The sequence below is a fragment of the Columba livia genome, chromosome 3, assembly GCF_036013475.1.
Source record: "Columba livia isolate bColLiv1 breed racing homer chromosome 3, bColLiv1.pat.W.v2, whole genome shotgun sequence".
Lineage (NCBI taxonomy): Eukaryota > Metazoa > Chordata > Aves > Columbiformes > Columbidae > Columba > Columba livia.
Genome location: NC_088604.1, coordinates 12,642,200 through 12,660,208, shown reverse-complemented (window position 1 = coordinate 12,660,208; position 18,009 = coordinate 12,642,200). Strand labels below are relative to the sequence as shown.

The 18,009-nt window shown below is 43.6% G+C and overlaps 1 protein-coding gene across 6 annotated transcripts in view; it reads left to right on the top strand.

Moving 5' to 3' along the window:
* Positions 1–1,333: 1,333 nt before the first annotated feature.
* The window catches only part of VSNL1 (visinin like 1), a 94,355-nt gene continuing 77,679 nt past the window's right edge, over positions 1,334–18,009 (top strand). For 2 of the 6 annotated variants that reach the window (XM_065055850.1, XM_065055848.1), the window contains exons 1-2: positions 1,349–1,522; positions 2,055–2,187. The gene's annotated coding sequence lies outside the window, so the exon portion shown is untranslated. Of the gene's footprint in view, positions 1,523–2,054; positions 2,188–2,323; positions 2,501–18,009 lie in introns of those variants that run through there. The other 4 variants (XM_065055849.1, XM_065055852.1, XM_021293512.2 and 1 more) reach the window with 4 other exon arrangements.

The following is an 18,009-nucleotide window of genomic DNA, read 5'->3' as shown; positions in this document are numbered from 1 at the left end:
TCACCTCTTTGCTGCATCCATCTGCTTTCTCTAGGACATGCTAAATATGCTTAATTTATGTATTCCAAACAGCCAGCAACAGAACTTGCCATGCGTGAAAGTAAACATTTATGTATGTCTTTGCCTTAGAAGGGCCCTACCAATTAGTTACATGCTGTGTAATGCCTAGTGAATGAGCCACGATCTTTACTTCTTCCAGAACAGCAACTATGATGAGAGTGACAACAGCAAGGGAAGGGCAACATCAGTTGGATTTTATATCGAAGGGCGAGATCAGTTGAATTTTACATCAAAGGGCTGAATGTTACGCAAGTTAACCTATCTAACATTAACTTTGACGCTGTTATAAGAAGCTTGCGGAAAATAAGACACAGACCTGAGCATGGCTTGCAATGCATGATGATGTCTCCACAGGTGTGTGGTGGCTACAGGTGGCCCCACATGCTGGACACAAGTGCCACCAGCCCAAGGGCAGTTGCACCGCAGGGCTGTGTCACAGAGTCATAGAGCAGTTTGGGTTAGAAAGGATCTTCAAAGCTCATCTAGTTCAATGTCCCTGACATGAGCAGGGACATCTTCAACTAGATCAGGTTGCTCAGAGCCCCGTCCAGTGAATGCCTCCAGGGATGGGGCATCTCCCACCTCCCTGGGCAACCTGGGCCAGTGTTTCACCACAGGTGTGATAGTTTGGGATGGCTCCACGGGCTGGGTAAAATCATCCCAACTGAAGCGCAGCCCACAAGGCACAGCTATATCCCTGCATGTGCATGATGGCCACAGACCACAATGGCCACCAGGAGCGCCCTTTTGTTCGAGTCACCAGGTGTGACACTGAGGCCACTTGGCTGAGGTGGCCATAGGGGCAACCTGGATGAGAGGAAACAGCCTCAAGTCGCACCAGGAAAGGTTCAGGTTGGACATTAGGAAACATCTCTTCACCGATAGGGTTGTCAGGCACTGGAACAGGCTGCCCAGGGAAGCGGTGGAGTCACCATCCCTGGAGGGGTTGAACAGATGCACAGATGAGGTTCTTTGAGACATGGTTTAATGCCAGAGTTACATTACGGTTGGATTCGATGCTCTTGAGGGTGTCTCCCAACCAAATCGATTCTGTGACTCTATGACCCACACAGTGGGTCGCGCCCCCGTCCCGCACACCCCACGGGTTCCCGGTCCCCCCGTCCCGGGGTTTCTCGTCCCCCCCGCCCTTTCGCTCGCTCCCGTCACCGCGACGCCCCAGCCGCCCGCGCTCCCCCTCTCTCGCGCCCGCGCGCATGCTCGGGGCGCGGGGCGGTGCGTGCGCGGGGGGAGGGCGCGCGCGGGGCGGCCGTCTGCAGTGCGGGGCGGGCGGGCGGCGCGCGGGGCGGAGCGGGGGCGCGCGCGGCGGCGGCGCGGAGTGAGCTGCGGCGCGAGCGGCGGGCGGGCGCGCACCCAGCGAGCCCCGTCCCTCCGGCCCCAGCACCCCGCGGGACCCGCGGCCCAGCGCCCTCCTCCGCACCGCGGACAGCTCTCGGCGCCCTCTGTAAGTGCGCCCCGGGTGCTGGCAGCGGCGCGGGGATCAACCGGGGGGGGGCTCCGGTGGCGGAGCTGCCCGCCGGGCGGCGGGCTCGGGAGGGACGAGGCTGTCTCGGGTTGCCCCGCACGGGGATTTTCCTCCCGGGAGGGCGGCGGGGGTGCGTGCGAGTGCGGGGGATGGAGGCGCGGCGGGGGCTGCCCGGGCGGTGCGGTCAGCGCGGCCGCTCCTCAGCGCTCGGGGAGCGTCCTCACTGGGAAAGTTGATGTGCGCGGTTGGGCTTCGCCGCCCCGTGTGCGGGAGTTGCTGTTTCACGGGCGAGACGGAGGGAAATCGCGTCCGCAGCGATTTGCCGCGAACTGTTGCCTGATAAGAGACCGAATCCTGCATCGATCCGGATATAAATACCGACAACATCAAAAGGAGGCATTGATCTGTCGCTTAATAATTTGCGCTTGGAAATGTTTTGGTGAAAGTGGAAGTCTTTGGCGGTCTTGTTCATTTGAAAAGAGATAGCGAAAAGGTCGTTATTTTTTTCCAGTAGGGGAAAACAAAAAAAGAAAGCCCGTGTGAAACCGAAGAGCAAGAGCAGTCCTCGCAAGGTCATCACACCCACTGGGAAGGCAGAAGTGCTCCCGATCCTTGCGATCGCTTTATTGATATTCTTACTGCCTGTAAGAGATTTTCTACTTTATTATTTTATTTTGTTTAACACGCGAGGTGTTTGCAGGGTAAAGCCTCGGGTTGCGGTTGCCGGTGGGTGCGCTCGCCTCGCCCCTCCGGCGGGGAAGGTGCGGGGTGGAGGTGCCGTGCTCCTGCTATTTAGTTGGGCATCAGTCGGAGTGAAAATGGAGGTGGGAGGAGATAACAAGAGCTGCTGTGCGATCCGAGTCATTTCCCACACGAAGGCGTGAGAAGGAGGAGGGAAAGGAGACGACGGGAGAGAGAATTTCATTTCCAGAGATCAAAAACAAAAGGAGGAGCAGGGTGAGGCAGATCGTGAGCAGCCGTGGGGGAAAGCGAGGCGTTCTCCGCGCTGACCGGAGCGCAGAGCAGCGCGGAGGGCTCTGCGGGGCCGCTGAGGCAGGGAGCGCGGGCGGGGGGCAGCCTGGCCAGCGCAACTTTGCGCGCAAGCACCGTTTGAGAATGAGTTGTCCGCCGCCGGGGAGATGTGCTGTGTGTGCGGGGCCGAGGGGGAGGCATGCCCGCCGGTGCTCCGGGGTGGCTTCTTGTGCCTCCTCAGCCCCCACCGTGAAGGGCTGTTTAGCCCCCAGCCCCCTCCGGGAAGGGTCGGATCCCGGGGGTGCGGTGCCGGAGGAGCGCGCTGCGCTCCGCGCTGCGGCGGGGACGCTTCCCCAGCGCACGGAGGTGCCGCGGCGGGACACGGGGGCTCAGCGCCGTGCGGGGCGGGCTTCCCGGGGCGGGGGCTGTTGGAAGGGCTCCTCCAAGCGCTGCCTTCCCTCCCGCACAGCCCACTCCCCTGTGCATCGCGACCCTCCGCCCTGCGCCATCCCCCGCCGCAGGGCTGCCCGTGGTTCTGGCTCCCCCGCTGCAAGGCTTCCCCCTCCCCCCGGGGTGTCCCCAGTCCCCCCGCAGTCTCCCGCTCTCCCCACTGCCCCCACCAGGGAACGCCGCTCCCGCCCCCCTGCCGAACGGTCCCCTCCCTGCATGAAGCCCCCTGCAAGGTCCCCCCCCGCATCCTGCCCCCTACCCCGTGAGCTTTTCCCCTGATGAGGTTCCCCCCGCGCCGGGTTCGCTGCTCCGTCCCCCGACCTGGGCAGACACGCTCAGAGATTGGGAGGGAAGGCGGGCTGGAGCGGGAGCTTGATCTTATGCAACTGCAGACCCCTTCCCCCCTCCCCTGCAAGAGCCCGTTTAGGGGCTTTTCGGAGGTGGAACGGGACTCTCCCAGCTTCCTGGGGCAGGGAGGGGGAGCCCCAGCCCGGCAGTGTGGAGTGCCCGGGGCGGCTGGAGCTCCTGCCCCTGCGGAGAGACCGCCGGGGGCACCGCGCTCCCAAATGCCGCGTCGCCCAAAACAGTGCAGCAGTGCCGGGGGAGGGGGTGGCGGTCACCTGCACCACCAGGCTTCTCGGCTGACAAAGAAACCGTGCAGATAACAGGGTAATTAAAAAAAAAAAAAACAACCTCACAAAAACCTGCCCTTTTCATTACAATTGAAATGTGATTACTTGCACACCAGCGCCTTGGGCAATTAGCAAAACGCCAAACATATGAGTAAACTCCATGTTCTTGTACAGAAGATGTTATTATAACAGGCATGTTTAAGAGATACAGGTACTTCTCCCAATAATTCTGCTGGCAAAATATTTTTAGCAATATTTATCATGAATGTTTCTGTGTATAGGTGTTCTCTTCCTTCAAATATTAGAAAATTCAGCTCTTAGAGGTACCACCACCTTTTTATGAAGAAGATGCACATATTTACTAGCCATAGATAAGGAACAGAATCCTCACATTCAGAGAAAAAGAAGTACGTGAGGAAGTTCAGTTTTTGTAAAATGTGCATTCACTGGCCTTTTCAGAGTACATACTTACTAATAGTTTATTTCTGACACATTTTCAGACCCATTAGTTTTCACTACTACCTTTTACTTGACAGAACACCTTAAAAAAGTTTATTTAAGAACACAGTTCATTTATGAACACAGTTCATTTAGGAACATCCGTTTATTTGAAAGGTCTTCCAGTACAGTGTTGGAACAGCACTATCCATTTCAGGTTTGTGGACTGCGATCAATTTTAATTAAAACTTTAATTACATTTTGCTTCTCCATTCAAACAAAGCATAAAGTAGTCTGAGCTAATGCTGCTCTCAAGGAAAAATAAGGATACATGTTCTTAATCTTCATTGTGTGTTATGCCTGCCTTTTAATTAAGGACCGATTCCTTATCTTGTTGGGCTCAATAGAAATTTAGCCACCAACTTTTCTGACATAGAACTGGAATATTTAATCAGTTTTTCAAGTGCCCCTATCTTCTCACCACATACAAACAGATACCCATACATAGAAGTACACCACTGATTTTCCACTAATTTTTTTTACGTGCCTTGTGTTCTGGAGTGTCCAGCTATTGACGGCACCTCAACTGTGTCGTCGAGTGACATCTGCTTCAGACTATCACAGCATTACGTAACCTCACAACTGCAGAGCAGATGCCAGAGATGTCCCTGCTGCTGCCAGTGCCATGGAACAGTCCCCTGTGTGCACTCCCCTGATGTCACATACAAGAAGAGTGATAGCTGACATCACACTATGGTACCAGCCAGAACAAATGTGATGCTTTGGCCAGAGTGGTACGGCAGAGTCTAACTGGGATGTGGTGGAGTAGGGTAGGACAGAGCAGAGCAGAAGGCACCTGGTTGAGCCTGCAGAACTGGACTGGCTCTGTGAGACGGGGGCAGTACAATGAGGCTGGCTTTGGTGCTCTTCGTCCCAGGGTGTGACGTTATGGGGATGCGCTGGGGATCCTGGTGTGCCTTCCAGCATGTTCCCTCTCATAGGGATGGGGAAGGGGCTGCAGTACCACAATCCAACAGCTCCATTTCTTCTCTTTTTGGTGTGTTGGGAAGGAATAGCCCTCCTGACTTTGCTTTCTGTCTGTACACTCAATATAGTGGCGGGCAGGATCTGAATCTAAGAATATAGATTCCTTTTAACAAACACGTGAATATGGTGAACTTTGTTATGGGAGCTTTCAAAATTGTTTACTTTTCAAGCTGTTGTTCTGGTTCTGTTTTTCAGTTTTGGAATTCTAATGCACTATGCATTCCTGAGTTTTTTTTGTGTTACATCTGTGCGTCACACTCGTATTTTAGGTATTCAGTTCTGTAAATTTTGCAGATTCCTGTGGATTTCCAGAAGTTTATGTCACTTGGGCAAATAATGCTGGCTAATCCTCTAATGGTGAATTAAACAGCAATGTACATTAATTCAAATTAGAGTTATAAAAATATGATAGGCAAATTTTTTTTAAAGGAACTGAAACACACAGCACTTACCATGAGAAACTGTGCTTCTTGTCTGTGATATCAAACATTTTCAGCACTGGTCTTCACCTGTTTGTTTTTACTGTGTGGTGTTTTACCAGCATGGATTGGTGCTAAATACCTTTTGTCATAACAGTCATCTAAAAAGCACCTTGTTTCAGAGTAGTTTTGTTTGCCAGTAGATCTTGTACTTTCCTGTAAGTCCCACACTAAATAGGGAAGAGCAACCGTCTTGTCTTTCTGCATTATTCCTCATGCCTAATTTTGCCTCAGGCTTTACTGTCATGAGCCTAGACCATTCCATCTGTCCCCATCTTCTTGTGGGTCCTCGTTACCTACATTTGCATACCTTTTGCCATTCTGCACATCTTTGGCCTTTCTTTTTCTTCCTTGGGAGTGTAATTTTATTTCTTCTCCGATCTTTTTGTGCTTTAATTACATCTTTGGATTGCTTTTCTCTTTACCAATTATCTTCTTCACTGTTTATTTCCCTTAAGCCTTGGAAAAGATTGTGACTCGCTCTATAGCTGAAAGCATTGCCTGATAGAGGAATGCGGCATGAATTGGGGAGGCGATGGGCTCGAGTGCTGCTGTAGGGTCTGAGGATCTGGATGGGCTCCCATTGCAGGGAGGCGCATTCTTACCTCAGCTCCAACCCTTTAGTCGTGGAAATAATCTTTTGAATTTTGTACTATTGTTCTGAGAGTAATAGCTGTAATCCTTTTCAAAGATAATGAAACAGATGATTAAAAGGATACTTGTTGGTGGAATACAAAGTCTTCGGGTAGTGCTTCAAATGCACATTGATTTTTAAGTTATCATTTAAGTTGCTAAGGATACATAAGTATATATTTTTTTCAATTGTGTTCTAAATTTCATGTGGACATTATCCACAGGGTCTCTGCTTTCAGAAGCTTTTCCGCACTTAGGTGTGAATATGACCCGAAGGACAATAATACACATGTAGGAAATGAAGGCAGATTGTTAGAGATGGTCTCATAGCTGAAAGTTGTAAAAGATAAGTAGTTTCAAGGAAGCAGTTGAAGGAAGGGAAAAGATAGAAATCCCTTGGCACTCAGTTTCATTGATGTGTTTATAGAAATACCAAGCTGTTTTTCTTTGTGATTATTCCCCCGAGGAGGGTAAGGGACAGAATATATTTTGTGAAATAACTTATAAAACCACAGTTAATTGAAATAAACACTGTTCATTGGGAATGAGATGACAAATGCATCTCTTGTTGACCTAAACAAGTGTATTCTGAAATTCTGATATCACTGACAAAGGAAGAAGTGTTACAGATATTACTGAAGATATTCTGCCTGGAACAAACCCCGTTAAGTCACATTTTAAATCCCAAACTGTACAAATGTAACAGAACATGTTATAGTTTCCCCCATTTGACTGTTTCGAAAGAGAAAGAGTTTGCTACTTCCTTGAGTTTGTCAACAACCTATGATTTTTGAAGTAATGAGAAATCATAATTTGAGGTAATCAAGTGGATCTTTTAAGGTAATAAACTCATTTCCTACTAGGAGGATGAAGAATTTTAAAATCACTTTCTTTATCATCACAAAGGCATTTGAGGAAGAATAATCAGCATTACAAAAGTCTAGATTGATGTGCAGGAAAAAAAAACAGCTGTAATGGTGATATTTTTTCTAACATTTACACTAATATATGTAAGGCACTAAACTTTTTGACTAAAATTATATTTAATCACTTTTGAATTAAAGCCTATTTAATTTTAAATACTTGATAATTCCAGAAAAGCATAATAGTTTTTATCCAATTCCACTGTATAGTTTAGTAAACACCAGAAAGAATAATTTTACCCATTTCTTGTTCAATAATTCAGACTTTCTCAAAGTTCATTGGTAAAAAGATGTAAAAACTGAGATCTGTGATAGTAAAACTTACACGTGGCATTATAACTTTTTTGGGGGAGGTCCTGCTGAGGTATTTTCACACCATAGTTAGGCATAAGAAAATAGTGGAATTTTGTTTCGCTCCTGACGAGCTGAACCAACCAGTGTAATAGCAACCAATGGGATTACCTGGGTTGTTCAAACTTTGATGAAGATTATACTGTCAGCACTGTACAAGTCAAAATAGATACTCAGGAAGAAAACAAACTGTGGCGGTAATTTACAGATCTTTTAGACTAATAAATATAAGGCTCTAAACCTTTTGATGAAAATTGCTTCAATTAGTTTTAACTTGTAGCTAAATAGGAAGTTGTGTTCTAGAGATGAAAGCTTTGAGATTCATGAATGTTTAACTCTACAAGGGAGAATAATGAGAGTTTTAACCAAGTGTCTAGCAGAGTCCATTATATTTGACTTGGTGATGACTTTATGTAGTCTCCTGTTCGTGAAACACATAACATGTTTTTGGAGAAGAAAAAAATCTTAATTTAAACACCATTGATAATGGAATATTTATCTCAGTTCTCCCTAAACTTTTCTAATATAATTATCCTTAGTGTTAAAATGTACGCCTTGTGTCTTGGTTCTGGACTTCATTACCAGTTCTTGAGCCAGTCAATCCCAAAGCAGTTGATGAGCCAGATGTGTGTATCTATGGCTTTATTTTAGTATCTAAAAATAATTTCACAAAGGCAGTATGTTGCTGGAGATTACTTTTTTAAATAAAAGATTAGTGTTCCACTTCTTAGTAGAAAACACTGTTACTCAAAAGTAGATACTGAATCGTTCACTATAAGATAGAATTAAATGGCAGTGAGGAGAGCTGAATATTACCCTTTTTGTGGACTGTGTTTGAGAATATCTGTGTATTTAATTAGACTTTATTGAGAATGGAGTCCTCTAAAATTAGAACATCTTGTTTATAAAAGCTCTTAGAATACAGCATATTTCTGTGTACTCTTGTCTGCTATATTTAGAAATACAAAGTAACTGAAGACTGTTAGAGAATGAAATTTGGGATATTGGTAGTTCGAATTAAAATGTTTTTGGTTTTTAGTAGAAGTTGGCATATATAGAAAAAAAACTGAGATTTTGAAAAGTTAGCAAAAGTGAATATTTTTACAGGGTCTTGGCACTGAAAGTAAAATCAGCTTATATAATGGATAATGCTGCAAAAAGTTTTTTGTGCAAGTATTGCTGATATCCAGTCAATATCAGTATAGTCAATGTTCTGTAGTTACAACAGAATGTATACTGTACTTTTTAAAGGCATTAATTTTTCATTTTAAATGTATATTATTTTTTCAAATGATACAGATGAGTACCAACATTCAGGAATGGTCTTGAAATGCCTGTTCTGAATTGTATAAAAGGCTTTCAGTTTGAAAGTATGATAGCCTGAAAATGGATTTTTTTTTTGGTGCATAAAACATTGGATCATATTGATGATTTTTTGCAAACAAGACTGATTTATACAAAATGACTGTATCTTCAAATGCACTCTAATGAAGTTTGACCTGTATCTTTTACCTGGTGGTTTTTTGCATCTGACTTGCTTGTGTTAGTACTCTTGGATCTGGTCACATCAACTGCATTGTAACGTCAGAGCATGTGCTACTGTGTGCTCCAGTGGGCTTGGAGTCTGGTCCTTGGGATCTGTGCAGACTGAGAAGATTCAGAAGATTAGCATGCTTTTTGGCCTTGAAATCAGAATGTTACATGTTTTACCTTGTTAACATTTTTGTATTATGCATCGTTAAATGCGGAGAGTGAGAGAATCACAATCTGGTTTTCCCATATAAGTACATAAAATATGCCTGCCTTCTTCTGTCAGTGAATTTCTGATGATAAAACTGTATAACTGAAATGTCAAAGTACTTAAGAGAAGTACTTTCTAAGGCTCCATTTTCCTCCTCAGTTATGGTAAGTAGATCACAAAGTAGCCTTTATCATTCTTCATAAACAAGTTTTTTTTACAAGAGCTGTCTCTTGCTATGGTACACATTTGGTGAATGCTTAGCTGTTTAGTTCAGGGGCTATTTTTTAATTTATTTTAGTCCTTATCCAGGGAAATAGGAGGGTTGGAAGCTATTCTGATGCTTGACATTTTTCCCAAGTGTTTACCACAAAGAGGTGCTACTGGAATACAGATCAATAAGTAATATTAGTTTGTACGTGGTTTTAAGAGGTGAATGTTACTCACCCAGGCTTCCCACTCTGTTATATTAGACTAATCCTGAAGTGTCAGCAGGTACTAACGCTGCCTCGCATTTTATTGCATCCTTCAGCTTTTACTCATCCCTTTTTTCCTCCCTCTCTGGCTCTGCTTCCTCTCTCTGATTCTGCTCCAACACTCTCCTGTTGCCTGTGAGTCTCCCTCTCCTTAATGACACCTGGCTGTGCATGTTTCACCACGGTGGGTGCCTCCTTCATCTTGCATTTTAACTGTGGGTTTGTGTTTGTTTTTTTAAACTGTGAGCTTTATAAAACAAGGATCTGGCCTTTGTATATGTCCTAGGAAGTGCAGTTTTATGTTCAGTGCCATAAGGGTAAATATTTTTATTAAAATTTGAACAACATATACTGTAACTACAACCTGTGCAGAAAGATACAGTGCATGTTCAGGGGTTTTATGGAGTGGCTTTGAATCAATACATGTCTGATAGCAGCGAACAAGTCCATCTCCTGAAGCGCTAATTAGGATACGTTTATTCTGCAGTGACTAGATTATGAGTGAAGTATGCTGACATACTCAAACTAGCTCTAAACCCAATATATGATGAACCTGCAGCAAGCCAGACACAGCAGTGCAGTGCTTAGTATGGCTTATGTCCTGAGCTCTCCGTCCTGCCCTTGAGCGGCATGTGTGGCCAGCGCCACATCCCTCTCTGCCCGGCCGGGCTGTTTGCTGCGGCACGGCGGCGAGTTAAAACCTGGTGCAGGCACAGGCTCTGCGCCAGCTGCAGGGGCTGCGGTGTAGATACACGCTGGAACACGTTCTGAACAGCTGGGTTTGTATCCAAATAACTCTAGACTGGTTATTTGCAAAAAAGAAGTCTGTAAGAGTCCCAGTACAATGTGAACAGATGTTGAATACAGCTGTGTTCCTGCTGTGCGTCTGTCTGCTTTGTCTGTGGAATCACTCCCTTTGGTGCCCTGTATCTTGGTGCAAGGCCCAAGATGTAGCTTCTTGTAAATCTGCATGGTGGGAACATAGCCTATGTATTTATTTTTCTTTTATGTCTTTTTTTTTTTTCTTTTTTTTTTTTTCTGGGTTGTGTAATGTCAGATTAGTAAGATGTGATATAGGAAACTGAAAATGTTACAGTAACTTAGCATAACATCATCTCTATTTTTTATTTCTACATACTGTTATCAATGATTCTCCTATCAGTATGTGAATACCACATACCACTACCTACAACATCTTCAGCTTGTACATATCACTTCATGCCATAACATGTGTTGTTAATTAGCTTAACAAAATCTATTGATGCAGGTTCTTCAGTCACAAAGCAGTTTGCTTTCTTTAACACGAATGAACCACAGAACTGTTTGTTATTAATTGCTATTACTTACGAGATACATTACTTTAGATTAGTAACTCCTTCAAATACTTTTCAATGAATGTAGATTTGTTTATGCAACTATAAATAAAACAGTTTAACAAGGTTCTGAATTGTTGCATGAGAAATCCATGGTAAATACAAAATAATAAAGTAATTTGCATTTCAGTGTCAAACAGTCCTGTCATTACTTTGTATTGCTGTTTTAATGTTGGTGAAATACAGATAGTCAATTTAAGATTAAAAAATTCCTGCAACTTCATGGTCTTCAAATATGTGAAAAATGTGTCTCACCCTGACTTGAATTTCAGTGGGCATCTTGTATTCCATAGTTGGCTGTGAAGGAGACAGAAAGATACATTGAAAATTCCACTTTCTTCCATATAAATTGCAAGGTGTCGTGATACGTGACTCATTTCAGCTGTATGTGCCTCCCTGTTGCCCACAGTAGTGTGTTAAGTGATGACCAATAACAATATATCAATGTCAGCTCATCTTCCGATAAAATAAAGAGTTCACAAAATGTTCAAGGTTGTTCTGGATTATATGTAACAGAGGTATCTGGAGGCTGTAATTCTCGGTGTCGCCCAGTAAACCCAACTGCTTACTGTTGTCATCATTGATATACTCAGAAGGGCTACAATATCCAAGGATTGAAGTTAGGGTTATCACTGTAAACACTTGAGTGATGAGATAGTCTTTTATAATGTTGAATCTATGAGAATTGAAAAAAAAAGGATTGAATTCACACAAATTACAGGGGCAAAGTCACCATGTGTCAACCGTGCTGCGGTAACTGGCCATGCTGCAAAAATTCAAATTACACTAAAAGTGACTTAGATGTGGTTGTACAGTGAAAGGAAATGTATGCCTTCGGTGTGCAATGGCATTAGCAGTGATGTCGCCAAGCACAGGCATCAGGAAACATGTAGGAACAAATGGGAGGATGACTTCATGGTGTTTCATTATTAAAAATTCCCATGGAGTTGAATATGAACTGGAAATTTCTGAATCAATAGCATCCTGAGGTAGCTGGACCAAAGACCAATGCCACACAAATACAAGGACTCCTGTGGGCTGATCTGTCGGGTCCTTATTGGAAAAATTGAATAAAGGAATGGATTTGAATAGTGCAAAGTATATCCCAAACCACCAAAACACTTCTGCAAGTGATTAGATTTAAATACATGGGAAAATCTGTTGGTTTGAACACACAGAGTTGACTGGAAATGTAGGTGTAAGTGTTGAGCGAGCTCATAGCCTAAGGGAGATGAGACTTGGGAAAAGGAGACGGTGTGATCATGAATCATGTCAGAGATGTAGGAAGGATCAGAGTTGCGAGGATTTCAGTGCTAGGGAGAAGAAATTTTACATGGATCAAAAAGGAAGGGGGAGTGAGGAAAAGGAGTAGGGTAGCATTTGAAGGTAGCAGAAGGCAAAGGTGTCAGCATCTGGGAAATATGGAAGGGTGATTAATTAGAAAATTACCAACAGATTTAACACTTTTATAAATTTTTTTGGTTTTGTTAAAAAAACCTTGCAGGGAAAATTTGAACTCCTTCTTCAGATACAATGATAGCCAAGCTGTACCAAAACTGTACTAGGACAAAAGCATCTGAGCTAGGTGTTTAGAGAGATCCTTACTGGGATGCCAATAGCTAGCTGAGCTGTGATAACTTTATGTATGTGTGAGATGGGTGATAGATGTAGCTGTTGGGCAAAAAGAAGGGGAATTGAGACGTTTTTAAGTCACACATAAGTGCTAAAAATGACCAGAGAAACACCTCCAGTGCAGGCTCTCTTTGGCAATGAGTTCTGTGTGGGTACAGGGGAATTTGCTCATCCAGAGCCATTTGGGACATGAAACTAAGTGAAGAGAAAGATTGAAAAATAAAAGTGAAGCATTCGCATAAGACTTTATATGTTTTCCCATCATATGATTCATTGATCTTATGACTGAACTGCTGTTTCTGAAGATGCTGCTTTTCTGCAGTAGAAAGCTGTTAAGTTTGAGGCCCTGATTTTGAAGTATTTAAATGACAAGTTGCTCATTGTTTTGCATTTGTATTTATGTGCCGTGTAGTTTTTCACCGCTGATGTCAGTTTTGAACGGGATATGACACCTACAGTATTGGCAAATTTATAGAATTTGACATGAGTTCATTCACATTGTGTTACATGATGAAGCATGAGGCAGAAATGTGACTTGTCCAAGAGCTTTTATAAGATTCATGGCAAGGCAGGGAATGGAATCCAGGACCCTGATTCACATAGTGAATTGGCTGTAGACCATGTTCTGTCTTATTTGCTTGATTTCAGTGCTATAGTGAAGTTTTTTTTTCATGGGAGGAACCCAGTTTGCACTGCTAATTTGAAAGAGGTTGGGCAAAACCTCAAAAACCCTTGTTACAAGCCAAGGTGGAAAAATGTTTGACAATGGTGATAAGATGCAAGTGTTCCAGTCCTGTATATCAGTAAAGGCGAATCTCTTCCTCAAAAGAGTTGCCCATACAGTTCAGGTATCGTTCCCATATTGATGAGTGTCTTCTGCATCCAGCAGTGAGACGGACAGTACAAGATTTGCTGGTGGGGTGACCACATTTTGGAGTTGAAAAGAATGGGGATACAGATCTGAAAATTTGGATGAAAATGGTGTCCCATTGGACTTCAGGTGTGACACTGGTCTGTCCCAAGTGAATGGTGGAACCAGCTTGTGCTGAGCTCTGCATCTAGCCCAACCCAACCTTTCCCAGCTGGGTTGTTCAGCCTGGAGAGGAGAAGGCTCTGGGAAGACCCTATTGTGGCCTTTCAGTGCTTAAAAGGGGCCCATAAAAAAACTGGGACAGACTTTAGCAGGGCCTGTTGTGATAAGGGGTGATGGTTTTAAACTAAAAAAGAGGAGATTCAGGTTAGACATGAGGAAGAAATTTTCTACAATGAGGGTGGTGAAACACTGGCCCAGGTTGCCCAGAGAGGTGGTGGATGCCCCATCCCTGGAGACAGTCAAATCCAGGCTGGACGGGGCTCTGAGCAACCTGATCTAGTTGAAGATGTCCTTGCTCATGGCAGGGGGGTGGACTAGATGAGCTTTGAAGGTCCCTTCCAACCCAAACTATACTATGACGCTATGATATGTTAACCAAATCTCATGCATCTGCTAGAAAGGGAAGCTTTCACTCACTTCTCTGTTAGCACCTATTCCTTTGTGGTTTAGCTCACCCAAATGACCTGTCTTCTTGTGGGTGAAGGGGCATGGCCAGTTTTTTCTTATACTGCTTTGCACATGGCCATACAGATCCTAGGGTATGCATAAGACATTAGGCAAGGGTGTCTTCCATAAACGAGAGAGGTTTTCTATGGAGGATATAAACCTTTTTTGGCAGCAGAACTCGATTATGGCAGATTAAAATCACTATGTTATCATCCTCCCATGGAGTAATAGGACCAGTGCAGAGTTGTTATTGTTGCCTGCCCGTGACCTGTTTCTGAGTCTTGTCTTTCCCCTTGGCTCTCTGAGGTAACCTGGTATGAAGCTGAACAGTGCAGTTTAGAAATATTGAGTATCTTTATAAACTCTTTCAGAAGCAAGTGCTTGTGTGTAGTTGGTTAACTAAAGATGAAATAAAATTATTAATGAACTAAAAGTAGTAATTATTTTATACCTTAAATTTAAATTATTAGGACACCACCAGTCTAACTTTGGAATATTTATAAAGTGGAAATAAGGAGGTATTTACATCTTTCCCAGGTTCCTGTGCTTTTGCTGCCGAGGGATTGGTGTGATAATGATGATCTGTGTGGACTGGAGCTGATGAGGAGATGGGCTGCAGTGTATGAATTGGGCTCTTTCACAGTGAGGAGAGCCATGTCTCCATTATTTCTGGGTTTTAATTACATTGAATTAATTACATCACTCTAGTACATTTAAATATAATTATTACACAAGTTTTAATTATTAGTTTAGCCATAGTCCTTGACTTATTTTTTCTTCTTAGGTTTTTGCATAATGCGATACAGGTGTCAGCACTCCACTACACATATGAAAATTGCTCATGTACACACGGTTGTCAAAGTACTACAAAATAACAAGGACCCAGATCAGTTTCTCATTTGGATTTGAAGCTATCCTTTAAAAAGAAGCTTGCAACTGACCTGCTCAGTTGTATGCTTTATGGTAGACTATAACATGATAGAGCTCTCCTGTAATATATAGCCGAATTCCATTTGGAATATGCTTCATGGCTTTTTCTCTTGGACATGTGAAGCATTACCTAGAAATCAGTCTGACTGTGGATAAACTGGAATGCGAATATTTCTCAGTACAGCGCGGTAAACAGGCATAACCAGTTACTTTCTGCTAATCTGTGGGTTGTGCCTGAGATTTGTCTCTATGGAAGAGTTGGCAGGAGTGGCTGTTATCTGTTACTGCTTGTTTCAGAGGGGAATGGGTGTGACAATGTAAAGACTGAGATCTGGTAAAGACTGACACCTGGTAAAAAACAGTTTTTTAAAAAGTACCGCAGCAGAAGAAAACAGAAGGTACGTATTTTATATGGAATGGTCCAGAAGTTGTGTGTTCCCTGTTTTTGCTTTGAAAAGTCTCTTTCTTTGGCCAGCTGTGGGTGATCATTACTTCTTATTTATTATTATGGCAAAATATTTAAAAGTGGAGTTATTTGAGCACCAGTCACACTGGATATAAGCCAATTCAACTCCATCAGGCTCCATTAAGTTGTTATATTGCTGTCAGCAAAGTCCACATTATGGAAGGCAAAAGATTAAAATCTGCCATATGTAGAGGTTGGTTATACAATTTCTTTTCAGCATAGCAAGACTCCAGAGCTTGTACAGCAAACGTTTCAGCTTAGGTGTGTATTCTGAAAGTAGAACTCCGTAGTCTGGTTGTTTTTCAGCAAAAGAACTTGCCAGTTTTTTCTGTTCCTGCAGCTTCAGACCATTCAACTGGACTTTTTATCGCTCTACATGAGAAATTTAAAGTGGTTTAACTGTAGTGGGATTTTGCTTTGGCTGGAACAGCCCTGCATCCCGTGGCCACCTGAAGAGGCTCAGTCACTTGATACTTGGCTTTTTTTTCTGCCTGAGGCTCTTTGACAGCACATGCCCTAATGTGTCACTGCAGTTCTGCTTGCTCCCTGGGGGGCAGATGGACAAGCTGGGAGGAAACTGCTCATCCTGCCTTTCTTCTGGGCAGCATCCATAAATCAGTAGGTAAGGCAGCTCCCTGCACTCTGCCATTCCTGCGAGCGTTTCTCCAAATCTCCCTCCTCCTCTGCCAAAATGAAAATGAGCCTGAAGAAGTAGAAAGGGAAGAATATGGCTGGTGGGAAGCAGCAAGCAGCCCTTTCTGTGGTGAGCAGATGAAGTAGCTGTTCAGAAAGGAGATTGTGATAGGAATATATTCTCTACCATGGAGTTTACTCAACCTGTCTGAATTATTTTACTTAAGTTTATCAGATTTTGTCTGGTTTTGTGTCAGGTAATAATCTCCTGTGCATCTGCGTTGTACATGTATTAGCTCATGTCTAGACTGCTTTGGAGTGAAATGTACTTCCTTGGTTGGGGAGTGGTTGATGTGCGGTAAAACACAGAGGATGCTGCTGGGGTCCTGCTCCTGGCTCTGGTGTGGGCACAGCCTGCTGGCACCAGGCTCTGCCTGGGGTGGGTTGGGGACACCCGTCCCAGGGATGTGCCCAGGAGCTGGGGCATCTCGGCAGTCCAGTGCACAGCCTGCCCCAGCACCCACCGCTTCAATGACACCTGCCACCAGGACACTCCAAGGGAATAAAGACCTGAAGACCCCACAGACAGCTTGAGTGGTAACCTGTTTTTCCTAGGAAATAAACAGCCCTCATTGGTTATGCCCAGGTCACAAGTTTAACCTCACATTTCCCCGAGGCCTGTGTCAAGCTTTGAGGAAAAGTTTCTTACTCAGCTGTTTCGCACACAGACACAGGATATCGTGCCATTACCTCTGCTCTTCAGTTGGCTCCAGAAGAGCCTAACTTACTTTTCTCTATGTTATTAATGAATAAATTTGCAAAGCTACCTTCTACCTCTGTGCAGAACCTCTATACTGTGTAGTATGGAGTTTATATAAAGTTTATGAAATATAGAGCACCAGTGTGCATAGCTTGTGTGTGGATCTGGGGATTTAAGGGGAATCTTTTAAAATAGATTTAATTTAATTCAAATTTAATTTAAATCTTTTAAAAAGGTTTATACATCTCACTGTGAAATCTTTAACAATTTTGGTTATTTTTATATTGTAATTCTTCCAGTGAACTTCTGATAGCATCCCAGGGTAGAATCAATTATACTATTGATTATCCACTATAATCAATAATAAGTTATATAAAATTTCTTTCTGAAAGTATCTAGGTCCATGGATCTTACACCTTCTATGTAAAATGAGAGATCACATTTAGGTAGCAAAGTGAATAGCAGAGGAGCTCTCCCATTCCTGATGTTCTTTGGGAAAAGCTATTCCAAAATTGTTCTATTTATAAGATACTCTTAGTCTAGAGAATTATTGTTCTCTGGAAACACAGCTGTGTTAGTAAGATGCTTTTCTGAAGAACAAGAAAGTGATGAAAGTGTTATTACCTTGAATTTCTCAGGAATATCTTTTGTACTTCCTATTTACTATCAATTTTAGTCTGAACTAATATTCAAGTATAGGCATGTCCATAGTGATTGAATCATTAGAAGAGTTTGGAAGGATTACAGAAACTTGAAAGATGGCAGTTATCAAAGCAGTAAAAGTAATTCTTTTTGTGTAAGAATAAAAAGCTAAGCCTGAGACTGAAACCACAGCTCCATAAATGGACTTATTGCACGTTGTGTTCATAACCACAAAATCCAGGAGGTAATTACCTGGCTTAATCAGGCACAAAAGAAGGGCCGTCACAGGAAGAAATTACCTCATCCTGAGCTTGGAACCAGGACAAAACTTCCTGGTCCCGAGAAAGGTGT